Source organism: Hyperolius riggenbachi, chromosome 7 (genome assembly GCF_040937935.1).
Source record: "Hyperolius riggenbachi isolate aHypRig1 chromosome 7, aHypRig1.pri, whole genome shotgun sequence".
NCBI classification, from domain to species: Eukaryota; Metazoa; Chordata; class Amphibia; order Anura; family Hyperoliidae; genus Hyperolius; species Hyperolius riggenbachi.
In genome coordinates, this window is record NC_090652.1 from 91,863,169 (window position 1) to 91,891,053 (window position 27,885).

Genomic DNA, 27,885 nt, shown 5'->3' on the forward strand with positions numbered 1-27,885 from the left:
AAAATGGCCGCCCGAAGCCCTGCACTGGTCCGGCGGCCTCTCTGATAGGCTGCCGGTGTAATGTCTGATTGCGCTGCCTCAAAGCTGCCCTCCATGGCAGACATGCGCAGACATTACTTCCTCATTCCACAGAGAGAAGGCAGCACACAATCAGACATAGCACAGCTCAGACTGTGCTTCTGCAGAGCTGCCCTCCAATGGTAATTAATCTGCAGCACTTCCGTGCTGTGAATGGGGTCTATTGTAATGCGCTGAAGGTGGCTGATTGTAGCAGAAGATTACTGACAGGAGGACAGGACGTTAGGGCAGACAGCAGTTAGAAGTGCTTGATTTAGAATACTGAGACTGTAATCCAATCAGCCGTCTAGCTGTTGTTCCGTTTCCACAGTAATACAGTCACTGTACTTTTTTTTTTTTTAACAGTAGAGACCCATTTTATGTGAGATAACTACCAGGAGCAAAGACACTGTTTAGTTGGGCTATATTATCATTATTTAGTATTTATAGTGCCAACATTTTAAACCACGCTGTACAGTATATATTGTCTTGACACTATCTGTCCCGATGTCCTGCTGTTACCATGGAGTTTAATATGTGTCCAGTCACAGAGTAAAGTATTGTTTTCCATGCAGTCAGGGTGAATTCCAAGAGCAAATCCCCATATATATGGGATACCGGAGCCGACTCGCTTATTAGAAATGTGGGGGGCAGCAGGCATGTACAATGAGCTTTCCTGATAACCACCGCTCCCCCCCCCCCCCCCCCCCCCCGTTCCCCTCCTTTGCCTGCTAAGTTCCCCACGGCTCGCTGAAGATGGGCAGCACCGCGCCTACCCTGGCCCACCTGTGCCCATCATACAGCACGCAATTGCGGCCAGGAGTGCACTGCGCATGATGTCACCTTGAGGTCATGCGCAGAGAGTTCCCAGTTGGGTTCGAGTGCTGTCGGGTGTACGCAGCCGGTCCAGCGTAGGCGTGGTGCTGCCCGGCTCTGGCGACCCAGAAGAGGTTGCCGGTGTTAATTTATCAGGCAAAGGAGGAGAACAGGAGAGCGGTGGGCATCTGGACAGCTCATCGTACATGCCATCTTCCTCAGTTTCTCATCTTTTTTGGCTCTGGCCTCTTGCACACTATATGCGATTGCGATTTTGATGTGGTTTTACATGCAATTCCGATTTGCGATTTTTAATCGGTACTGCATGCTGCGTTTTTGTTTGGAACGGAGGCTTCGAAAAGCCTTTGGGAGTCCGAGTGCTCTTGAAGATGGGCCTCTCTACACTGCGCGAGCGGCCTCTCATGTGCACTCGTGTGTGTGCGCAGTTTGGAGCCGCCTGTCTTCGGGAGGACTCGGCTCCTGAAGACTTCTGAAGTCCCGCGCAGCAGGGGATTTGAATGAATGGAGGAGCTGCCCCCTGAACGAGAGGACCGGGAGAGGAGAGTAAAAGCTCATTAGGACTCAGAGCCTTCCCTCTCCTGGGGTAAGTATCCTGCTTTGTATTTTAGGGTGGCCACTAACCATCCAATTTTTTTCATCCAATCTTACCATTCCATGTAATAGAAGGGCCTGCCTATAGTATCTGTTCAAGTATAATCACTCAGTTTACTCTTCTACTACATAGACAAAGACAAGACAAATAACATTTATATCGCGCTTTTCTCCTGGCGGACTCAAAGCGCCACATAGATTTGGTAAGATTGGATGAAAAAGATTGGATCGTCAGTGGCCACCCTTAACTCCCGGTTCTCATTGTCTTTAAGTAGATGCCCACCTTGCCATCGCACCCACGTAGTCTAGAGTAGTGATGGGAATTCTGTCTCTTCTCAGAGAGTCGGCTCTTCTGAATCGGCTCCCATTAAAGAGCCGGCTCTTACGGCTCTCAATCGGCTCTTCATTAAATATCACTAGACACCACTCAGAATCTGCGTAAAAGCCCCGCCCCCATCTCCATGACAACTCCAGACTGCTTCTCTGACTGCGGCAATCCCTCCTGCTACTGCTCTGCTCCGCACCCATACACTCCTAAAAGCTGCAAGAGGAGGACTACATCTCCCAGCATGCCTCAGCGCCCTTTATTACATAGCAAAGCAGGGCTATGTGGGGTAGCTGAGGCACCGGCTCTCCTCAAAGTGGGAATCGGCTCTTGTCGTTCGCAGAAAAGAGCTGGCTCTTAGAGCCGGCTGGTTGGCGAACGACCCATCACTAGTCTAGAGTGTTCTGTGCAGGTGCAGTAGTTCTTCACCTGCGCAGATCATTCCAGATTATGTGACCGCAATTGTGAGTGACACGGACACGTGCTTGTGCAGGTGATGACGACCTGGCAAGATGGGCATCTGCAACGGAGGGGATCCTTTGACACTGGAGCTGTGGCGAGGGACAGATAGGCTGCCAGGGGCTAGAGGAAAGTCCCAGGCAAGTAGATCTTGTTTTTCTTTTTCTTCTCTCACCTGTACTTTTAGGATCTGCCTAAATTACCTATTCAATACATTCACTCAATTTACCCTGCAGGAGGGCACGAAAGATCCCAATTTTTTCATCCAATTTTATCAAATCTATGTAGTATAAGGGCTTGTTCCAGCGCCAGACAGAGGCAGAGGCCAAGAGAGGCTCCTGCCTCAGGGCGCAGTGTAGGAGGGGGCGAGACAGAGGCTCCAGCCTCAGGGCGCAGTGTAGGAGGGGGCGCACAACTCACTCAGCTATCATTCCCCTATTGTGTTTGACGCAGAGAGAATTAAGAAAAGGGGATACATGGCAGTGATTGCAGGCAACATGACTAGAGTTTAAGGCAGGGGTCTCAAACTCAATTTACCTGGGGGGCCGCAGGAGCCAAAGTCAGGATGAGGCTGGGCCGCATAAGGAATTTCACAATCGTGGCGCATCGCCGCCTCTGCCCGACCCTCTCACTCTTACTTCACAGAGAGGGGCGGGGAGAGGCGGCGATCCATGCAGCGATTGACGTGAGGAGGGGCAGAGCTGAAGCTGAAAGCTCTGCCCCTTCCAGGAAATGCTGGCGGATTGACCCCAGGCGATTTGGGGGCTCTGCAGCCCTCGTTCAGCAGCGGGGATGCGGCAGATTACTTGGGAGCACTGAAGAGAACTATAAGGAAGCTTTTGCCGGCGAGGGCCACAAAATATTGTATCGAGGGCCGCAAATGGCCCACGGGCCGCGAGTTTGAGACCCCTGGTTTAAGGTGTTGGGTGGTTTAGGGCCCTGAGGCGCCTTTTAGTCTAATAGCAATCAGTGTGTGACGGCTGGGGTGGGAGGGATGGAGAGGTCCACTTTGGTGTCTCAGCCTTGGGTGCCGTAGGACCTAGTCCCAGCTCTAGCTTGTTCACACTATGAGCGTTTGCAGAATTTTTCAAGCGCTGGCGATTTTAGAAATCGCACTAAAAGTTCTTATGCAATTGATTTCCTGTGAGAGTGTTTACATGTTTCAATTTTATTAAAATGTAAACTGCCTACATGTACCATTTTCTGAGTGTTACCACAAACCTCAGGCCAACAGCAGCCAATAACTTGACCACCCCCAGTATCCAACGCAAAGCCTTTGGGGCTTGAGTCCCGGCCATGGCGGTTTTCCAGCCCCCATGGTCAGGAAGAGCTAGCTTAATGACCGTAACGTGATCCAGAAAACACTGGTACTGCTGTGTGGACCCAGTGTTGGCCTAGTAGGCTTTACAGAATACTGCTGCCAGACTGCTAAGCAACCAACCCCGTCACTGCCACATAACACCAGTCCTGCACTCCCTTCACTGGCTACCTATAGAATGGAGGGTCCTATTCAAGATTGGCCTACTGACATTTAAATCCCTGAATAATCTAGGCCCTGGATACATGAAAGATAGGTTGCAGCTACGTAGCAATCCCCGCATTCTCAGATCCACAGGTTCTAATAATCTAGTCATACCCAGAGTCCACTTGGAATCTTTTGGTCCCAGAGCCTTCTGTCATGCTGCCCCTACGTTTTGGAACTCCTTACCTTAACAGATCAGGATAGCTCCATCCCTGGACGTGTTTAAATCCAGACTGAAAACCCACCTGTTCAGTTTGGCATTTGCAGAAATATAACTTTTGTTGTGTGAATACTTCATCCTACTACCAATTACTGAATCTGAGAGAGCCTAAGCTTCTTTGAGTCCTATGGGAGAAAAGCGCTATAGAAATGTTATTGTATTGTATTGTATTGTATTTATTGAATGATCATCTGAGGTGACCAAAGGTTTAGCCAAAACATACCCAGCCCATCGATCGAATTTGGTCTGTCCACAATGAAGCAACAACCTTATCCTCTTGGGTGTGTCCCTAACACACTTATATAGGTAATTGGTTCATTGTGACATGCAAGCCACTTCACCATGACAAGATAATGCTTATGAAGGGGAATTGACATCATGTACATCATGCCTTTTTTTTTGCTGCCACATTTCAGCACCACAGTCCAGAAAAATTAGGAATGTGCACATGACAGAATTTTTTTTTATTTGTAGCAGGACTCCACCTGGAGTCCTGGGCTGGACCCTGCTGGTGTTGGCAGAAAAGTAAAAAAACAGGCCTAGCTAACGCTTTCCCTTCCTCAGCAATGTGTCTCTCCCTTCCTCTCATTATAGAAGCCAAAGACAGACTGTAACATGGCCGACGCAGCAGCGTTTTTATAGGGGACGGGGGGTCCATGAGGGAGTGCAGGCTGATTGGCTGTCATAGGTACCTGCTCACTCCCACTCCAATTTAAACACCTCCCTTTCAGTCACATGTGCATGCAAGGGAAGAGAGTGATTGCTCTGACAGCTCAAGCTATGCCTCTCTGCTGAGTGCGTGCCTATTATATCTGCCGCTCTTTTCTAGTGGGTCATGGCTACTAGCTGACTGGTGATGGGTGGAAGTGAGCAGGGGCGGTGCCAGGGGGTGCTCAAGCACCCCCTAGAATTGTCCAAGCACCCCCTGGAGTGAACTGACTTCAGGCGTCTAAGAGACGCCAAGTCAGTTCACAGCAGCAGGCAGGGCTACGGTAAGATGGCCGCCCGAAGCCCTGCTCTGCAGACTTCGAGTCTGCAGTGCAGGGCTTTGGGCGGCCATATTCCCGTAGCCCTGCTCTCAGCACGGGCAGGAAGTCTCGTGACGTCATCGGGAAGGAAGAGGATCGTGGGCGCTGCGCGCCACAAGGAGGTCGGGACAGGAGGTCGGGAAAGAAGGTCTTCTGGCTGTAGGTGAGTAAATAGTTTTTCTTTTCTTTTTCAGGTGGTGCTGAAGGGGTCAGAACTGCTGAGGAAGGATTGTGCATATTGGGGTCATTTCTGCTACCGATTGTGCATATTGGGGTCATATCTGCTACCGATTGTGCATATTGGGGTCATATCTGCTACCGATTGTGCATATTGGGGTCATATCTGCTACCGATTGTGCATATTGGGGTCATATCTGCTACCGATTGTGCATATTGGGGTCATATCTGCTACCGATTGTGCATATTGGGGTCATATCTGCTACCGATTGTGCATATTGGGGTCATATCTGCTACCGATTGTGCATATTGGGGTCATATCTGCTACCGATTGTGCATATTGGGGCCATATCTGCTACCGATTGTGCATATTGGGGTCATATCTGCTACCGATTGTGCATATTGGGGTCATATCTGCTACCGATTGTGCATATTGGGGCCATATCTGCTACCGATTGTGCATATTGGGGCCATATCTGCTACCGATTGTGCATATTGGGGCCATATCTGCTACCGATTGTGCATATTGGGGCCATATCTGCTACCGATTGTGCATATTGGGGCCAGATCTGCTACCGATTGTGCATATTGGGGCCAGATCTGCTACCGATTGTGCATATTGGGGCCAGATCTACTAATGATTGTGCATATTGGGGTTATTGAACATGCTTTTTGTTCAAATCTGCTCACATTAGGTGTATTTTCTCGAGAAAACCTGCACAATTATGTGAATTTTCTGGGGAAAGGGTCACCAAAACTTGGGCCCTCTGTGTTTGCGTTGCACTTTTAACCACTTCCCGACCGCCTAACGCACAGAGGCGGCCGGAAAGTGGAGCCCGCAAGGACCAGCTCATACCCAAAGGCGGCGGTCCTTTTAGGGGCATGGGCGGCGCGATCGCGTCATTCGTGACTCGATCGGCCGCCGGCGACTGGCTCCGCCCCCTCGCGCTGTAACCTGCCGGCCGTTCGGAAGCGCCGGCGGGTTACTAGCACCCGGATTGGCGCATACATAATGTTTACAAAGTGTATTATACAGGCTGCCTCCTGCCCTGGTGGTCCCAGTGTCCGAGGGACCCCCAGGGCAGGCTGCAGCCACCCTAGTCTGCACCCAAGCACACTGATTTCCCCCCCCCCTGCCCCCTGATCGCCCACAGCACCCCTCAGAACCCCCCAGACCACTGTTTGCACCCAATCACCCCCATAATCACCCATCAATCACTCCCTGTCACTATCTGTCAATGCTATTTCCCCCCCCCCGCCCCCTCCTGATCACCCCCCCCCCACCCCTCAGATTCTCCCCAGACCCCCCCCCCCCCCCAGTGTACTGTATGCATCTATCCACCCTGATCACCTGTCAATCACCCATCAATAACCCCCTGTCACTGCCACCCATCAATCAGCCCCTAACCTGCCCCTTGCAGGCAATCTGATCACCCACCCACACCAATAGATCGCCCGCAGATCCGACGTCCGATAACCTCCCAAGTGCAGTGTTTACATCTGTTCTCTACCCTAAACACCCACTAATTACCCATCAATCACCCCCTATCACCACCTGTAACTGTTACCCATCAGATCAGACCCTAATCTGCCCCTTGCGGGCACCCAATCACCCGCCTACACGCTCAGATTGCCCTCAGACCCCCCCCCCCCCTTATCAATTTGCCAGTGCAATATTTACATCTGTTCTTCCCTGTAATAACCCACTGATCCCCTGTCAATCACCCATCAATCACCCCCTGTCACTGCCACCCATCAATCAGCCCCTAACTTGCCCCTTGCGGGCAATCTGATCACCCACCCACACCAATAGATCGCCTGCATATCCGACCACCTCCCAAGTGCAGTGTTTACATCTGTTCTCTACCCTAAACACCCACTAATTACCCATCAATCACCCCCTGTCACTGCTACCCATCAGATTAGACCCCTATCTGCCCCTAGGGAACTCAATCACCCGCCCACACCCTCAGAACGCCCTCAGACCCCAGCCCTGATCACCTCGGCAGTGCATTGCTTGCATCTATTCCCCCCTCTAATCACACCTTGAGACACCCATCAATCACCTTCTGTCACCCCCTAGCACACCTACCCATCAGATCAGGCCCTAATTTGCCCCGTGTGGGCTCCTGATCACTCGGCCAAACCCTGCAGTAAAGGTAACCATACATCAGATGACTAGGTGGATGATCGACCATCCAATTATATTATTATAATCGAATTGGATGAAAATCTGTGGCGACGAGTGCATGCACCACTGACAATGCGACTGGCGTATTCTCCCCTAATGTTAAATGTTCCCCCACTGCCCAGTGCAAGTGATACATTACCTCTCCGTATCCTCCCCTGCTCTGTTCTCCTGACACTTGCGACCCATGTGGTTGCCTAGTAAGGACGCGCGTGTGATGTCAGATGTCACACATGCGGGCATGTTACTAGGTAACCACGTGGAGCATGTGTGTACGGAGAATGGAGGAAGCCAGGAGCCAGCAGAGGACAAGCAGCAGGCACGGCGGAGAGGTAATGTATAACTTGCAATGGGGGGGGGGGGACATTTAACATTACGGGGGATATAGTATCACAAGCGAGGTGGCCAGATGCGGCGTTACAAGGCCAATTCGTGATCAATTTCAGCAATGTTACAGTGGCATTTCAGTATGAAATTGAACGATGATTGGCCTCAGTGTATGGCCAGCTGGTCAATCTCTCTCTAATCAGATTCGGTTACAGAGAGATTTGTATTTTGGTCGGCTCATCATCGCTAGATATATGGTTGCCTTAACCATGGCCAATTTGTTTGTCAAGAGGTTTGTGGGGTTTTTTTTGTTTTTTTTTTAATTACTAATGTTTTTTTTTTTTAATAAAAACACTTCAACCATCTATGTCCGTGGTTCCAAACCTTTTTGAAGTCATTAGTAACAAGACTATGTTCTATTTAAAGCGTTGTGGAAGATGTCAGCATTAGAGAATATGTGGGATATTGTGAAGAGAAAGCTGAAAGACGCAAGACCCAACACTCTGGATGAGCTTAAGGCCGCTATCAAAGCATCCTGGGCCTCCATAATACCTGAGCAGTGCCACAGGCTGATTGCCTCCATGCCACGCTGCATTGAAGCAGTCATTTCTGCAAAAGGATTCCCGACCAAGTATTGAGTGCATAACTGAACATAATTATTTGAAGGTTGACTTTTTTTGTTTTAAAAACACTTTTTTCTTTTATTGGTCGGATGAAATATGCTAATTTTTGGAGATAGGAATTTTGGGTTTTCATGAGCTGTATGCCAAAATCATCAATATTAAAACAATAAAAGGCTTGAACTACTTCAGTTGTGTGTAATGCATCTAAAATATATGAAAGTCTAATGTATATCAGTACATTACAGAAAATAATGAACTTTATCACAATATGCCAATTTTTAGAGAAGGACCTGTACAGTGAGAAACCGGCCTGAAAATAATGAAATGCTGTGCATCAAGTTTGTTATCAAATGACGTATAGGTGACTTAACATAATCAAAATGAGGTGTGGAATACATTTTGATGCGTCTTTCAGCTCGGACCCCTGTCACCTAAAAAAAAGGAAGGGAAAAACGCAATCCTACATCCCCATACAAAAAAAAAAAATTAAGTATAGGCCATAAATTATTGTTACCTTGCGTTTGAAATATGTTGCCATGAGGGTGTATTACTGTTATTTTTGCAATAAAGGGTTTGTAATTATTAATAGATTACAACGAGGGAGAAAAACACAACATGGAAAAAAATACACCTTTATTTCTAAATACAATAATGTCATTGTACTAGTAACATAACCAGGACAAATGGGCAAACAACATGTGTGAGTTTTATCTACAATAGCATTGTTTAATGAAGACATTGTCATTCGTCAATTTCACCCCTTTAAAATGCATAGAAAATAGTAAAAAAAAAAAAAAAAAACACACCACAAAAACCCTAATTTGGCCCTAAAAAACAAAAACAAGACATAGATCATTTAGGTATGATGAGTACCATAGTTGGGCGAATGAATGAAAGCAGCGCTGCAATGTGAACAATAAAGTAAATATGTAATGTTCACTAAGGAGATGAAAAATTAAAGGAACGTGCCCAAAAGAGTAACCAAAGAAAATGGCTCCTTTAGTGTTAACTATCCCACTGACCGAAACTGGTTTTAAATTAATAGGCAAATTTGCATGCAAAAACATGCATGCAATTTGACAAATGTTAACACTGCCTAAAGCACAGGTGTGGAGCTCCAGTCCTCGGGGGTGTAAGATCCACTGGCTGCTCAAGGTGGCAGAGCGCCGAGACCCACGCTGAGGCGCAAGCCTCTGGGTCTTGGCCTGTCTCTGCCATCACTGGAGCGCATGGCACTCAGCTCCCATTGGATAAGCGGCGGACGCGCTCTCCATATGCGCTCCGCCGCTGTAAACAATGAGTTTGGTTATATGTCAGTCATATGGGCATACAGTCTGACTCATCGCAGGTGACTGTACTGAGATGATCAGCAAGAAATGAGAGGTTAGGGTGAGTCCCCAGCTTGGAGAAAGTCCTGAATGTAGAGCAGGTGACATCTATAGTGTAGTTCCAGCACTGTGAGGCCACGTGATTGCTGCTGCTCTAATAAGATGTGCTTCCAGGAGACGTGTGCTTGTTTCCCCCGTAGCTTCATAAGCTGTCTGACTGTAACTTTCCTCCTGACATGACTAAGGACGCTTTCCCGTGTGACTTCTCTGAAGTTTAATAAAACTAGCTTTCTGACTGAATTTCCACACTCTGAACACAAATAAGGACGCTCTCCTTTGTGTCTCCTGTGATGTCTAAGAAATACAAATTTTTGACAACCATTTCATGTATTCAGAACATGTAAAAGGACGCTCGTCCATGATTTTTCTGATGTGTAGTAAGATTACCTTTCTGACTGAAACATTTCCCACACTCTGAACACAAATAAGGACGCTCTCCTTTGTGTCTCCTGTGATGTCTAAGAAATACAAATTTCTGACAACCATTTCATGTATTCAACACACACGACTGAAATTAACAAATCAACAGAGAGATTCCCTTCAGAGAATTATCCGTTCTAAAATTTAACTTTTAATCATCAATCTAAAATCACATATATTTTATATATTTTATATTTTTCTTCTAAGGTCTATGAGGTAGGTGTATATTGTTGATCAACATATGACCGCAAGGTCCATATAGCAGTTGGTCCCACCTAGTCCTCACTAGAGATTGCTAAGGTGCTATTTACAAAGCCCCCCACCACCAATCCAACATGTTTCAACCCCTTCTAATGGGGCCGTCGTCAGGGACAAAAAGGTGCTAAGTGCTAAAATATAAGGTGCATAGAAACATTACATTGCAATCATTGTATAAAGAAATAAAAGTGAGAGCTGTGCTCACACGCTCTGTCAAGCTTCGGATGACTAGGTGGGACCAACTGCTATATGGACCTTGCGGTCATATGTTGATCAACAATATACACCTACCTCATAGACCTTAGAAGAAAAATATAAAATATATGTGATTTTAGATTGATGATTAAAAGTTAAATTTTAGAACGGATAATTCTCTGAAGGGAATCTCTCTGTTGATTTTTTAACCATTTCATGTATTCAGAACATGTAAAAGGACGCTCAACCATGATTTTTCTGATGTGTAGTAAGATTACCTTTCTGGCTGAAACATTTCCCACACTCTGGACATGAATAAGGACGCTCTCCTTTGTGATGGGTAAGAAAAATAAATTTACAAATGAAACATTTCCCACATACAGAACATGAATAAGGACGCTCTGCTGTGTGACTTCTCTGATGTATAATAAGACTACCTTTCTGCGTGAAACATTCCCCACACTCTGCATATGAATGTGGACGCTCTCCTGTGTGACTTCTCTGATGTATAATAAGACTACCTTTCTGCATGAAACATTTACCACACCTGCATATGAATGTGGACGCTTTCCTGTGTGAATTCTGATGTTTAATAACATTTGATTTGACACAGGAAATTTTCCACATTCGGAACATGGATAAGAACGCTTTCCTGCGTGATTTCTTAGATTTCTAACAAGATCAGATTTCTGACTGAAGCATTTCCCACACTTTGCACATGAGAAAGGACGCTATCCTGTGTGAATTCTGTGATGTGTACGTAGACCAGTTTTCAAACAAGAACGTTTCCCACACTCAGAAGATAAAAAGGATGTGTCTTTGAGCTAACAGGATGTGATCTATCAGAAGATTTGTCCTCATGGTGACGTCTGCTGTGTATATTTTCTGCAATGGAGTTTCCTGCTGGTAAATGTAGTGCGGCACCATTATCATCTGCGCCATAATCTGTTGGAGAAATAATAACAGAGAACAGTCATTGTCCCGTCAGCAGTCGTGTGTGTTGCAGAAGGAAATGGCAGCGCTTCCAAACAGACGCTGCACCTGAATTGACTACCTGCACAGGTATGCAGAGCTCAAATAACGGGCAGGTTACACACCTTGCATTCAAAACAGGTACAGTAAAGGGGGCGTTAGCTTCAGCATAAGTTGTGCACAAATTATCCCTAATAGACTCTCCAACGGCGGTGACGTGCCCCATAGGAGAGAAACTAACCACTAATCTAGCAGTGAAACATATAAAAAAGTGAAGCATGTTCAAACAATGAAAATTGTCCAAAAAAAAAAAAGAAAAAAAAGGTTAAAACCTCAAACTAATGTAACAGTGAAACATATTCAACAGTGAAACATATCCAACAGTGAACCCTAGCTAGTCTAAAATTAAAATCATAATCCTTACCTGGTGCAGCTAGCCATAAATGGTATACACATTTGTTCAGAAGACAGCAAGCAATGGGCAGCGCTCACAGGCTGCAAGTGAAGTGAAAGCTCCAGAGATATGCCCAGCCCCTTGGGGCTAAATACACACCTTGAATACAAATCAGATGCAAATTATGTGCTAACACTAATCTAAATTCTAAAATTTGAATGCAAGCTGACACCCCTGGAGGCAGCTAGCCTGAAGTATACTTAAGTTTTGTACAGCAGAAGGAAATGGCAGCGCTTCCAAACAGACGCTGCACCTGAATGGACTACCTGCACAGGTATGCAGAGCTCAAATAACGGGCAGGTTACACACCTTGCATTCAAAACAGGTACAGTAAAGGGGGCGTTAGCTTCAGCATAAGTTGTGCACAAATTATCCCTAATAGACTCTCCAACGGCGGTGACGTGCCCCATAGGAGAGAAACTAACCACTAATCTAGCAGTGAAACATATAAAAAAGTGAAGCATGTTCAAACAATGAAAATTGTCCAAAAAAAAAAAAAGAAAAAAAAGGTTAAAACCTCAAACTAATGTAACAGTGAAACATATTCAACAGTGAAACATATCCAACAGTGAACCCTAGCTAGTCTAAAATTAAAATCATAATCCTTACCTGGTGCAGCTAGCCATAAATGGTATACACATTTGTTCAGAAGACAGCAAGCAATGGGCAGCGCTCACAGGCTGCAAGTGAAGTGAAAGCTCCAGAGATATGCCCAGCCCCTTGGGGCTAAATACACACCTTGAATACAAATCAGATGCAAATTATGTGCTAACACTAATCTAAATTCTAAAATTTGAATGCAAGCTGACACCCCTGGAGGCAGCTAGCCTGAAGTATACTTAAGTTTTGTACAGCAGAAGGAAATGGCAGCGCTTCCAAACAGACGCTGCACCTGAATTGACTACCTGCACAGGTATGCAGAGCTCAAATAACGGGCAGGTTACACACCTTGCATTCAAAACAGGTACAGTAAAGGGGGCGTTAGCTTCAGCATAAGTTGTGCACAAATTATCCCTAATAGACTCTCCAACGGCGGTGACGTGCCCCATAGGAGAGAAACTAACCACTAATCTAGCAGTGAAACATATAAAAAAGTGAAGCATGTTCAAACAATGAAAATTGTCCAAAAAAAAAAAAGAAAAAAAAGGTTAAAACCTCAAACTAATGTAACAGTGAAACATATTCAACAGTGAAACATATCCAACAGTGAACCCTAGCTAGTCTAAAATTAAAATCATAATCCTTACCTGGTGCAGCTAGCCATAAATGGTATACACATTTGTTCAGAAGACAGCAAGCAATGGGCAGCGCTCACAGGCTGCAAGTGAAGTGAAAGCTCCAGAGATATGCCCAGCCCCTTGGGGCTAAATACACACCTTGAATACAAATCAGATGCAAATTATGTGCTAACACTAATCTAAATTCTAAAATTTGAATGCAAGCTGACACCCCTGGAGGCAGCTAGCCTGAAGTATACTTAAGTTTTGTACAGCAGAAGGAAATGGCAGCGCTTCCAAACAGACGCTGCACCTGAATTGACTACCTGCACAGGTATGCAGAGCTCAAATAACGGGCAGGTTACACACCTTGCATTCAAAACAGGTACAGTAAAGGGGGCGTTAGCTTCAGCATAAGTTGTGCACAAATTATCCCTAATAGACTCTCCAACGGCGGTGACGTGCCCCATAGGAGAGAAACTAACCACTAATCTAGCAGTGAAACATATAAAAAAGTGAAGCATGTTCAAACAATGAAAATTGTCCAAAAAAAAAAGAAAAAAAAAGGTTAAAACCTCAAACTAATGTAACAGTGAAACATATTCAACAGTGAAACATATCCAACAGTGAACCCTAGCTAGTCTAAAATTAAAATCATAATCCTTACCTGGTGCAGCTAGCCATAAATGGTATACACATTTGTTCAGAAGACAGCAAGCAATGGGCAGCGCTCACAGGCTGCAAGTGAAGTGAAAGCTCCAGAGATATGCCCAGCCCCTTGGGCATATCTCCTTGTGTTGCTGTAGCAGTTACAAATAATAAAAACCAGATCAGACACAAACTCAATAGATAAAAATATAAAACCAAGAAAAAAAAAAGTCGCTGGCACATTAGGGGCACTGGGGTGAAAGTCGCTGGCACATTAGGGGCACTGGGGTAGCTAATGCCAGCACACTAGGGGCACTGGGGTGGCTGATGCTGGCACATACAGGGACAGTGCCAGGGACAATGATGCCAGTCACATACAGGGACAGTGCCCGGGACAATGCTGCCAGTCACATACAGGGACAGTGCCTGGGACAATGCTGCACGTCACAAACAGGGACAGTGCCCGGGACAATGCTGCCAGTCATATACAGGGACTGTGCCAGGGACAATGCTGCACGTCACAAACAGGGACAGTGCCAGGGACAATGCTGCCAGTCACAAACAGGGACAGTGCCGGGGACAATGCTGCCAGTCACATACAGGGACAGTGCCAGGGACAATGCTGCCAGTCATATACAGGGACAGTGCCCAGGACAATGCTGTTAGTCACATACAGGGACAGTGCCAGGGACAATGCTGCCAGTCATATACAGGGACTGTGCCAGGGACAATGCTGCACGTCACAAACAGGGACAGTGCCAGGGACAATGCTGCCAGTCACAAACAGGGACAGTGCCGGGGACAATGCTGCCAGTCACATACAGGGACAGTGCCAGGGACAATGCTGCCAGTCACATACAGGGACAGTGACCGGGACAATGATGCCAGTCACGTACAGGGACAGTGCCCAAACATTGCTGCCAGTCACAAACAGGGACAGTGCCAGGGACAATGCTGCCAGTCACATACAGGGACAGTGCCAGGGACAATGCTGCACGTCACAAACAGGGACAGTGCCCGGGACAATGCTGCCAGTCATATACAGGGACTGTGCCAGGGACAATGCTGCACGTCACAAACAGGGACAGTGCCAGGGACAATGCTGCCAGTCACAAACAGGGACAGTGCCGGGGACAATGCTGCCAGTCACATACAGGGACAGTGCCAGGGACAATGCTGCCAGTCATATACAGGGACAGTGCCCAGGACAATGCTGTTAGTCACATACAGGGACAGTGCCAGGGACAATGCTGCCAGTCACATACAGGGACAGTGACCGGGACAATGATGCCAGTCACGTACAGGGACAGTGCCCAAACATTGCTGCCAGTCACAAACAGGGACAGTGCCAGGGACAATGCTGCCAGTCACATACAGGGACAGTGCCCAGGACAATGCTGCCAGTCACATACAGGGACAGTGCCCGGGACAATCCTGCCACTCACATACAGGGACAGTGCCCGGGACAATGCTGCCAGTCACATACAGGGACAGTGCTGCACGTCACAAACAGGGACAGTGCCCGGGACAATGCTGCCAGTCATATACAGGGCCAGTGCCAGGGACAATGCTGCACGTCACAAACAGGGACAGTGCCATGGACAATGCTGCCAGTCACATACAGGGACAGTGCCCAGGACAATGCTGCCAGTCACAAACAGGGACAGTGCCAGGGACAATGCTGCCAGTCACAAACAGGGACAGTGCCCGGGACAATGCTGCCAGTAACATACAGGGACAGTGGCAGGGACAATGCTGCCAGTCATATACAGGGACAGTGCCCAGGACAATGCTGCCAGTCACATACAGGGACAATGCTGCCAGTCACATACAGGGACAGTGCCCGGGACAATGCTGCCAGTAACATACAGGGACAGTGCCCGGGACAATATTGCCAATCACAAACTGGGACAGTGCCAGGGACAATGCTGCCAGTCACATAGAGGGACAGTGCCAGGGACAATGCTGCCAGTCACATACAGGGACTGTGCCAGGTACAATGCTGCCAGTCACATACAGGGACAGTGCCCGGGACAATGCTTCCAGTCACATACAGGGACAGTGCCAGGGACAATGCTGCCAGTCACATACAGGGACAGTGCCAGGGACAATGCTGCCAGTCACATACAGGGACAGTGCCCGGGACAATGCTGCCAGTCACATACAGGGACAGTGCCCGGACAATGCTGCCAGTCACATACAGGGACAGTGCCCGGGACAATGCTGCCAGTCACATACAGGGACAGTGCCAGGGACAATGCTGCCAGTCACATACAGGGACAGTGCCCGGGACAATGCTGCCAGTCACATACAGGGACTGTGCCAGGGACAATGCTGCCAGTCACATACAGGGACAGTGCCCGGGACAATGCTGCCAGTCACATACAGGGACAGTGCCAGGGACAATGCTGCCAGTCACATACAGGGACAGTGCCCGGGACAATGCTGCCAGTCACATACAGGGACAGTGCCCGGGACAATGCTGCCAGTCACATACAGGGACAGTGCCCGGACAATGCTGCCAGTCACATACAGGGACAGTGCCAGGGGCGAGCGATTTGTTAGTGGAAAAGAGAGCTAAGACCACCACAGTGACAGTGACTGACAGGCACAACATAGTACTCACGTTATATGCTCGTGACCTCCTCCACCACACAGGAAGCATTCTGCAGCCAGCCAATACAATAGGGCAGGAAGTACAATACAGGAAGCACTATGTATCCAGGCTGTGGAGCTCTAGGGCAGCCTAAAAATACTGCATCTGCGCATGTACTAAGACATGTCACGTGATGCAGTGTAATTCTAGCCGATGTTGATACTGAGCATGCGCGGCAGCGTAATCCTTAGGGCAGCGCAATCAGACACAACACCGGCCAGCTGGCAGCACACGTCACACGCGCACATGTAACAAGCGCGCCGCAGCCACTGACACTCACTACCGGTGTAGTGTCAGAATGGGCAGCCCTGCAGCACCGGAGCCGCGACTAAGCCGCGGCCTAGGAGCCGCGGCAAAGGTGAAAAAGAGCCGCTTGCGGCTCCGGAGCCGCGGGTTGCCGACCCCTGCCCTAACCAATCCGAGAGTTGTACTATCCTAGTGGGGCGGAGAAATAGGATTCTAATAGGCGTGTGGGTGACATTGGTTGGGGTAGAGGCATGTGACTTTTCGAGCCAATAGCAAGACAGGATTTGTGTACTATAAAATATAGGTGCGGCGGGCTAGACGGTCTTTCCCATGTGCTGTTGGACGTAGGTGGCCTGTAACGAGTGGCGCCCCTGCAAGGAAGCTGGTAAGGTAACTGTTATACGCAAATTTCTATAGTCTGTTCCAATTGCATGTAAAATGCGAGGACATCGATCTTCCCGGTTGCAGATCGCGCTGCGTGCTGCATTTCTTTTGCAGTTCTTCATGTGTTCTTAGCAGCCAACAATTGGAGCGTCCATGCTATTTGTTGTATAAAAAGGACCCTATAGTACTTAAAAGTACTGGGGTTATGTTGGGAGGGGTCTGGAGCCTTTTGATGGCCGTAAATCCAGCGATTTGGTGGCTGGTTAACCATCTGATTTGATAATTATTGAATCAGATGAAAATCTGCCACTGCAAGAATTTAGTCCTGTAGCTATTGAACGTGCTGGGAAGCCTTGGGTTGTTGTGATTGATCTGGTGTGTGATGGAGCCTCTGGCCACTTCCTCCCTAGTCTTATGTCTGTGCATTAAACTACTTTACCTATCACACCGCCTGCTAGTGTCTGCCATTTGTCTACTGTACTTCAGTGTTAGTGTCCCTTGTGATTACTGGCATATATAGAATGAGTGTGATTTCACCAGCGTCCACATACTATGTTGGCAGCCATGCAGGGTGCCAATGTGGAATGACAGCAGACACTGCAGGTAAAGTATTTTAATCCCAGGCCACACATATTTGGGAGGTGGCAACTCCAAAGTCAATTCCTGGAAGGAAGGACTGGATCAACCTATTGTGATCTGCTCCCAGGATCTGGGCTGTTATCTATCAGGAGCAGATCAGATGTGTTAGAAATTATTTGCCCAACTTGATCTGACTTGAAATTGCATGGTGTGCGTAGCATTAGTTTCTTGTGGCTATTCTCTGGTTGGGCTTGTACAGAAATGGTTGCAGCATGTATGGATTTATGGAGGAAAGATTGCATCATCTGTAGAGAGGTGAACCATTGAGCAATCTGGGAACACATAATGCAAAATTTAAAGGTAGCCTTACACCAAGTGATTCTGATTTGAACGACTTTATTGAGCGAACTACTACAGTGTGGTCAAGCTGACCAATGTTGTTGTGTATCCATTGTACAGAAATTGTTTTGGAGCTGATTGAACAGTAGCAGATTCCTGTGTGATTGATATCATCCATTTAAGCTGGTGAATTAAACCTATTAGGCATTCTGGAACGCACTTGATTCTGTAAAATGAGTGATCATACATTCAAATTGCTAGATCTGTGGCCACCTTAAAGTGGATCCGAGATGAAAAACTAACTATAAAGCTGGCCATACACTAAGCCGATTCCTGCCAGATCGACAGCAGATTCGATCACTGGGATCGAATCTGCTGTCACATCGTTCACGCTACACGGCGCATTTCGATCTATCCCGTCGATCGCTCCATGCGGAAAATTAGTCGATCGCCCGCGGGTAGGGAGCGCGTCGCTAGCAGCGTTCGAGTGCCCGACGACCGACTCACTAGAGCCCGCATACATTACCTGCTCCGCCGGCGCAACTGCTCTGTCTCCGCTCTGGTCTGGTCTCTGGGTCCGGCATGCTTCACTTCTTCTAGCCCGGCAGGAAGTTAAACAGTAGAGGGCGCTCTACTGTTTAAACTTCCTGCCGGGCAGGAAGAAGTGAAGCATGCCGGAGACCAGAGCGGAGACGAAGCAGCGGTGACCGGGGGCAGTCGCGCCCGCGGAGCAGGTAATGTTTGCGGGGGGAGGGAGCAGCAGCACCACCACCACAGATTGTGAATGGTTTCAGGCTGAAATCTGTTCACAATCTGTTTGCAGTAAAGGTAGCCATACAATCCCTCTCTGATCTGATTCGATCAGAGAGGGATTTCTGTTGGTCGAATCTGATGGCAAATCGCCCAGTGTATGGCTACCTTAACAAGTAACTTGTCTATATATCTTATCTAAAGTTTACACAGCAAATCTAGCTGCAAACAGCTTTAGTAGAAAATAATTATTTCTTCCTGTGATACAATGACAGCAGCCATGTTTGTAAACATTACAGAGACAGGCTTATCTATATCTTGAGCACTTGGCCTGTGATAAAAACCTAATTCCCTCCCCCCCCCCCCCCCCCCCCCCTCTGCCTCTGAAATCAATGGCTAGTAACACCTCCTCCTGCCCAGACTGAGCTCCCATGAGCTTGCTACTGCCAAGGCTCTCTGAAAACCTGTGGGCGTGGTTTATTTAGTTTATAGGGAATTAGAGTATTAAAAGTATTTGGGTTGAGGAATGCCCTATAAACAATAGGAAAGGAACGCAATTATGCAATTGGGCAGCACGGTGGCGTAGTGGTTAGCTCTCGCCTTTCAGCGCTGGGTCCCTGGTTCGAATCCCAGCCAGGGCACTATCTGCAAAGAGTCTGTATGTTCTCTCCGTGTCTGCGTGGGTTTCCTCCGGGCACTCCGGTTTCCTCCTACATTCCAAAAACATACGGATAAGTTAATTGGCTCCCCCTAAGAAAAAAAAAATTGGCCCTAGACTACAGTACTTACACTACATAATATAGACATATGGCAATGGTAGGGATTAGATTGTGAGCTCCTTTGAGGGACAGTTAGTGACAAGATATATATACACTGTACAGCGCTGCGTAATATGTTGGCGCTATATAAATACTTAATAATAAGTAAAAGTTCATCTCGGATCAACTTTAAATCCTAAACTGGTTACAACTGAATTTTCAAACCAAGACACTAGTGATTTGAAGAGGCGCGTCTAATTGCTTTTGTGGCCACAATAGTTGTTATACGTTAGTCAGTAAAGTTTGATGGTCTGATTTGAAGTTGCCTTATTCATCCACTGCTTGCTTTCCAGGTTGGGTAGACCTCGTAGGCTGAAGACATGTGGCAATCTCTGACAGGCTCCCGCTTCCTCATGGCTAACATGGCACCTCCTTGATCAGGTGAGCTCTTGTTTTCCCGGGTTTATAACTTGGCACTAGGGATGGTCAACAAGCTACGAAGTTGATAGAGATGTGATAACTGTATACAAATTAGTCATTTTCCAAGTTGTATACATTTGTGTACAATTTACATAAACTGAGTTATTAGAATCGTATGGCTCCCTACTTGGCATTGCCCATGATGTACCCAGAATTCTGACACCTCATATGAAACTTCTTGATTTGAATCTTTTTGGGCTGAGGCAATTGTCAAGTAATAGCATTCATCTCAGAGATGGTGTGGGCTGTCTGACTAATTGTAGTCTATTACAGGAACGAACAATGAATATCTTGGTCTGAACGTCATACAGATGATCTCTGCAATGCTCTTTTGAGCAATATGAACTGTGGTAAGTTTAAAACAATGGCCTATTGGCAAGCTTAATGTAAAAATCTAAAATGGGGTTATGACATAATCGTGGGGGTTGTAAATGTGTCCATATGCTACTTTAACATTGTGGCCCAATCACCTTCCGTGCCCAGTGGCAGTCTCACCACTCTGCTGTCGCAACGCCTGATGTTTGTCGTCACCTTGACCACTTGAAGGCCAGGTTCATGCCAGTAGACAGGCGAGCCTGAGGGGGTTGTGGTGGCTCTAGGATGATTTCCAATAGTTGTGCTGAAATTTGCAAGGTGTATGGCCAGGCAACAGATTGCTCTCTGATCAATTCCACGGCCCTGTATCTGCCCACACATTGACCAGTGTATGGCTCTATTCCATACAGAAGGATGCACTCCACAGGCTTGAACAAACATTCACTTTACTACATGTCAATACACTACGTTACGGGCTCCGTCCTTCATCAAACGCCTGATAAAAGAGCGGAGCCCATAGCATGTAGTGTATTGACATGCAGTCAAGTGAACGTTTGTTCAAGCCTGTGGAGTGCATCCTTCTGTATTGAATAGGATATCACTGTGGAGCAAGGGTGGTGTGCCTGCTTGAGGGTGCACAGGCCAATGCTCTCCTAAAGGAAGCCATACACTGGTTGATTTGCCAACAGATCCCTATCTGATCAGAGAGGGATCGTTTGGCTGCCTTTACTGCAAACAATTGTGAATCTATTTCAGCATGAAACCAATCACAATCTGTGAAGCTGCCATCCCCCTCTTCCCCCGCATACATTACCTGCTCCGGCCGGCGCGTGTCCCCTGGTCTCCACTGTCTTCTCCGCGCTTGGCTCCTCCAGCTTCACTGAACTTCTTGCCGGGACAGGAAGTTCAGTGAAGTTGGAGGAGCCGAGCGCGGAGAAGACTGTGGAGACCAGGGGACACGCGCCGGCCAGAGCAGGTAATGTATTGCCGCTAGATCAGTGATCGAATCTGCTGTATATCGGCAGGAAAATCGTTAGGTGTATGGGCCTCTTAACCACTTGAGGACCCAGCCTTTAACCCCCCCTTAAGGACCAGCACTGATTACGAAGATCTGTGCTGGGTGGGCTCTACAGCCCCCAGCACAGATCAAACATTAGGCAGAGCGCCCAGATCGCCCCCTTTTTTCCCCACTAGGGGGATGATGTGCTGGGGGGACTGATCGCTCCTGCCTGCGTGTGGCTGGCAGGGGGGGGGGGGGCACCTCAAAGCCCCCTCCACCGCAGGATTCTCCCTCCCTTCCCCGGAGATCGGAGGCTGCACAGGAATGGATCTGTCCTGTGCAGCCTCTAACAGGCTCCTGCCTGTCATGTGACAGCGATCCCCGGCCGCTGATTGGCCAGGGATAGCTGATCTGGTACAACGCTGCTACTGTTAGCAGCGTTGTACAAATGTAAACAAAGCGGGTTATTTCCACTTGTGTTTACATTTAGCCTGCGAGCCGCGATCGGCAGCCCGCACGACCTCCAGGTCGGCCTGTACTGCGCGAGCGGTGCTGTCAATCCCCGCCACGTGGGCCTGAGCGGATGGCGCCATAGTTCTGCGTCTGCGCAGTCCACTCCAGGCCCATGTGGCGGTGATTTACAGCGCCGCAGGCTGACCTTAAGGTCGCTCTTGACGCCATCGGCAGGGGACGGACCTGCAGTGAGCTGCTGCGAGGGTCATGCTGGGAGCTTGGGGCTGGAGGAAGCCCCCGTAAGTACCACTTTTATATTTTTTGCCCTGATGACTCTAAGTTAAGATTGAGTACAATCTAGAGGGATCAGCCAAGTCCTATTCAGTGTATGGCTCTACCAGCTGTCAATACAATACACTGGCTTTGCTTATCTCCACATGGTGCTATTTCTGGGTCGGCCGTGGCAGCCGTGGTGTAAAGATACAGCCCAAATAGATTAGAAGTCCATGCTGTAGGGATTTGGGTGAGTGCTGCGGAAAAATAAAGCATGCTGTCCAGAATCTCACCGCAATTAAATTAGCAATCCATAGGAAGAATAGGCAGTTTCCCCACCGGACTCGCCTGTGGAGGAACGCAGCAGATTCTGTACCCTGACGTGTTGATGCACTCTGGAGGAGTGGGTCAGTATGGTTATTGTAGTTGACAATCCTCAGATGTTGGTAACCAGAGGCGCAGAGGTGGTGTTTTTTTTTTGTTTTTTGTTTTTTTGCCATCCTCAGATGAATATTTCATCAGCAGTACCTGATTTCAACTGGAGCTCTAGTGCAAGATCATACTTGCCTAAGAAGCCTCTGCATATTGATGTGGACTCTCCAATGCATACCGCTAAGGGCTCGTCTGTAACCTGATATCTGATTGCTGCTGCACTTGTTCAAGCATGAGCATGGCTGTACTTGCGCCACCTTGCTCATGCCAGTAGAGGACTGCCGCACTGAATAGCTTGATGGTCTGGAGGACAGTGATGGAAGCCTCATTCGGATCCAGAGGCTTCCCTGACCTTAAAGGGAACCTAAACTCAGAGGGATGTGGAGGTTTCCTTTTAAACAATACCAGTTGCCTGGCAGTCCTGCTGATCTCTATGGCTGCAGTAGTGGCTGAATCACACACCCGAAAACAAGCATGCAGCTAATCCAGTCTCACTTCAGTCAGAGCACCTGATCTGCATGCTTCTTCAGGAGCTGTGGCTAAAAGTATTAAACACAGGATCAGCAGGAGAGTCTGACAACTGGTATTTTAAATGGAGAAATCCATATCCTTCTCAGTTTAGGTTCCCTTTAAAGGATAACTGTAGTGAGGAGAATATGGATTCTGCCATATCAAGTTGAAATCAGGTACTGGTTGAACTCCATGGATGTATGTGTTCAGGGTGCACGCAGAGCGATCAGATCGCCCCCCTTTTTTCCCCCCTATGGGGATGATGTGCTGGGGGGGGTCTGATCGCTCCTGCGTGCAGGCATGCAACATGCCCCCACCTCAAAGCCCCCCTCCGCGGCGACATTCTCCCCCTCCTACCTTCTCCCCCCCCCCCCCCGCTGATTGGCCGGGGATCGCCGATCTGCCTTACGGCGCTGCTGCGCAGCAGCGCCGTACAATGTAAACAAAGCGGATTATTTTGCGCTTGTGTTTACATTTGGCCTGCGAGCCGCCGTCGGCGGCCCGCAGGCTATTCACTGAGCCCCCCGCCGTGAATTGACAGGAAGCAGCCGCTCGCGCGAGCGGCTGCTTCCTGATTAATCAGCCTGCAGCTGGCGACGCAGTACTGCGTCGCTGGTCCTGCAGCTGCCACTTTGCCGACGCACGGTATAAGCGTGCGGTCGGCAAGTGGTTAAGGAGCCTGCCATCTTTAAGTATTGTGTTTCTGAGCTTAGGTTTTCTGTAAGCTGCAGCCTGGGTACAACAGTTATGCTTAAAATACATCAGCACTGTTAATGTATAACTGGTATGCTGGTTAGCATACTTCACACTAGATGTGGGAACGCGTATACTCAAAGCCTAGATACTACTTGTGAGTGTCTTACCTTGGTTTAGATGTTCACTATAGAGGGAACTTGTCGTAGACCATCTTTCACAAAGGGGTTAATGCTGTAGTAATGGGAAACTGCTTCATACTACTATAATGGGAACTTCTATCATTCACCGTTGTACTTGTTACTAGATGAAGGTGAGGGTTCTTTCTTACAGTGTTTCTATTTTATAGATGGAACGGTCAGTGGAGTTTTTTACCGAATAGGTGAGTAAGATGATGCATTCTGTGTGATAGTTTAGCTGATCTGTGAATAGAGCCACTGATGATACCTTAATTTTCTGACACCTCATCTGAGCACCAAGTTGCTGATATGCTGTATCTGAGGCTCTTGTGACCTGTATTTACTATATAACCTGGGTCATATCAGGTCTTAGTTGGGATTGCTGACACAGAACTTTTATATTGCACTTTTCTCTGGGTGGCCTCAAATCCCTTCAGGGCTGCAGCTAGTTAAAGGGAACCAGAGACGAAGCACCCTTGTGTATTTTACCATATATATCAGAAAGAACATTAGAGATAACACTTACCATGCTCTGTTTCATCCTCCCTGCTAAAAGGGTCATCAGCTGTGATAAGGATCCCGGACTGAGCATTCAGTCTGGCTTTGCAGGGAATTATAGCTGAGTCATTATAGCAGAGCCACAAGGGGGCAGGCTTGGGCTTGAAAAGACACCAGAGAAGACAGACTCAGCTATAATCTTTCTGTAGCAAAGCTAGACTGAGCAGCCTGAGTGCTTAGTCAGGGATTCTTATCAGAGGTGATAACAGTCAGATTAAACAGAGGACAATGAAACAAAGAGCAGATTAGGTGTTTACTGTCATGTTCCCACTGATTTATAAGGTAAAATACAAGAGGGTGCTTCATCTCTGGTTCTCTTTAAGGGCCCTTTTCCATGGACTGAGTAGTGAAATGCCGCTCAGACTCACAATTGCTTACTGCTGCCTGGTAACTGCTTGCGGAGCACACAGCTCAACAGTCCATGGAAAAGAGGCCTAAGGCATACTCCACAGGCGACCAGGATATTTAGGTGGCCTTGCCCATACTGTTTACATACAGACTTGAGCTGGGACTAATTTTTAATGGGCCAAAAAATGAGTGATGGATGTAAAACTGAAAAAATGCACCTTTATGTTAATAAAATATTGTCACCATACATTATACTAGGGATAGAATTTTAATGTGGCAATAACCAGGACAAGTGGCCAAATGTGGATTTTAAAATGGTAGCATGAATTATTTTAAAACTATAATGGCTGAAAAATATTTTTACTTAGTCACATTATAATGCATTTAGAATACAAATTCTTAGCATAATGTACCATCCAAATAAAGCCTAATTGGTGGTGGAAAAAACAAGGTATAGATCAGTTTGTTGTAAGTAGTGATAAAGTTATTGGGGAATGAGTGGGAGGAGCACTGAAATGTGAAAATTCCTTTCATCCATAAGGTGAAAAATACCACAGGCTGAAATAGTTAAATGCTCCAACTATAAATCCTGTTCATCAGATCACTGTTGTAGTTTGATTATCTCCTGCTTGCCTGAGAATGCACCATTTTGTCTCTATTGGTGTAAAGGAAAACTGAAGAGAGGGATATGGGGGCTACCATATTTCCTTGTAAGCAATACTATTTGCCTGGCTGTCTTGCTGATCCCTTTAGCCATAGACACTGAACAAGCATGCAGCAGATCAGGTGTCTCTGACAATATTGTCAGACCTGACTAGATTAGCTGCATGCTTCTTTCTGGTGTGGTTCAGACACTACTGCAGCCAAATAGATAAACAGGACTGCCAGCCAACTGGTATGGTTTTAAAAGGAAATGGTAGCCTCCATATTCTTCTCACTTCAGTTGTCCTTAAAGAGGAACTCCAGCCTAAACAAACATACTGTCATTAACTTACATTAGTTATGTTAATTAAAATAGATGGGTAATGTAATCTCTTACCCACCCCTGTTTTAAAAGCTTGGTGTAATTGCCTTCTTAAAACAGAAGGAAATTTGCAATAATTCAGTTATAAGTGAACATTTGTGGTTACCCACAATGCCCTACTGAATATGCAAATTATCCCTTTTTGCCCTTGTGAAGCCAAGCAAGCATCCAGAACCGCTGGTTTATAGCAAGCCTATAGCTTTGTTTTACAGCCATATCAGACCCACATGTAGACAGCCTGAATTATTGCAAATTTCCTTCTGTTTTAAGAAGGCAATTACACAAAGCTTTGCTTTTTTAGTAGGAGGGCTTTTTGGTTCCTTTTATCCCCCTATACATTCCTAGTAGTTTGGGTCACCCTGAGCTGCTTGGTTACTCTGCTGTTTTAAAAGAACAGGCAAATGTTTGATTTCATGATGGCAGCCATCTTTTTGGTTGAAAGGAGGTGACAGGGAGCATGAGACACAGTTCCAACTGGCCTGTGTCCTGAGCACCTCTCCCAGTTGCTAGGCAACGTGAACACAGGAAATCCCATCATGCTCTGCACAGCATCACGGAAAAAAAAGCCAGGGCTTTTTTTTTCTTTGATGGGTGGAGCTTAGCTAAAAATGCAGCTAAAAATTATGCTTTGGTAAGAAAAACAAAGCTCTGATGCTGTGAAACTGTTAAAGAAACACCAAGCCTTTTCAGTTCTGCTGAGTAGATTTTTAGTCTGGATGTTCACTTTAAGTGGTTCGCATTCTTCTAGTGCTACAATTCCAGGTTGAAGTCCTAGCTAGACACTGCATGAGGCTTGTATTTTCTACCTGCGTGTGATCTATCCCTATAGCCCCATCCCATAGAGCGTTAATGTTAACTAGGTTACCGTATATACTCGCATGCAAGCTGAATTTTTGACCCCCAAAAAGTGGCCCAAAAGTGGGTGTCTCAGCTTGCATGTGAGCCGCCAACTTGCCGTGTGGAGAGCAGTGTGCAGCCTTGTACCGCGGATCGGATGGCCGGAGTGGAGGACATGCCTGGAGAAGCACAGATGATTTCATAGCCACAGGGGGAACACAGAGCGGATCGGATGGAGCAGACCGAAGACCGAGCAGCAGTGACGTCAGCACCATCTGCAGCCAGTGTCGCTCTGGCTGTGTCATCTCTGATGCCCTCTAGCTGCATCTTGACTCAGCCAGAGTGACACACTGGCTGCAGATGTTGCTGACATCACTGCTGCTCGGTCTTCGGTCTGCTCCATCTGATCCGCTCTGTGTTCCCCCTGTGGCTATGAAATCATCTGTGCTTCTCCAGGCATGTCCTCCACTCCGGCCATCCGATCCGCGGTACAAGGCTGCAAGCCCGATCTGCTCCGATCCTGTCCCCCGCAAGTCCGCTCATTTAAGTTTTTTTTTTTTCTTTTTTCTTTTTTTTTCTTTTTTTTTTTACTGTAAGTGCTGGCATCATTTCTGTATACTGATTCTCCAATTTTCTGGACACCATGTCAATTTATTTTGATTATTGAAACTCAGGGCTGCTTTATTTCCTACCCTCTGCTTGCATGAGTCAATCACTTTTTTCCTGATTTGAGGAAAAAGTTGGGGAGTCAGCTAACATGCGGGTCGGCTTACATGAGTCTATACGGTATTTCATATCTGACCCTATAATGTGGTTGAAATGTGCTTATTTTCTATATTCCACCATGGGACAGGTAGCAACATGAATTATTCAATTTTCTTTGTAAAACCTGCTGGTGTTCTATAAATGTTTAATACATTTTTCCATAGGCATCTTAAGAGTTTGGGCTGATGGCAGAACTGACCTGAAGAACAGTGCTGAGGACAGTGAGAAGAAAGTCAGACATCCTAATTATGTCTCATGCCAGTATACAGTATGAGCCCAGCTAATATGAATACATCAGGAATTAATACATGTTGACCTGTACTAACCAAATGAGAACTTGTAATGTTGTGAACAATTTTTGTCATTTTGGCTTACAAGTAATAAAGTAATTTTTAATGGT

At 47.1% G+C, this 27,885-nt stretch overlaps 1 long non-coding RNA gene and 1 other non-coding gene across 4 annotated transcripts; both read left to right on the plus strand.

The window, feature by feature from the left end:
- On the plus strand, positions 1-27,885 carry LOC137524455 (uncharacterized). 3 transcript variants are annotated; one of them, XR_011022697.1, is made up of 5 exons: positions 1-200; positions 19,972-20,059; positions 20,372-20,448; positions 24,124-24,156; positions 27,650-27,885. It is a non-coding gene; the product is annotated as an uncharacterized lncRNA (long non-coding RNA). The 3 variants fall into 3 exon arrangements; XR_011022699.1 differs by lacking the exon at positions 1-200 and adding an exon at positions 16,986-17,198; XR_011022698.1 differs by lacking the exon at positions 1-200 and adding an exon at positions 16,987-17,193.
- Positions 24,207-24,280, plus strand: LOC137526294 (small nucleolar RNA SNORD60). The gene has a single exon (XR_011023111.1). It is a non-coding gene; the product is annotated as a small nucleolar RNA SNORD60 (small nucleolar RNA).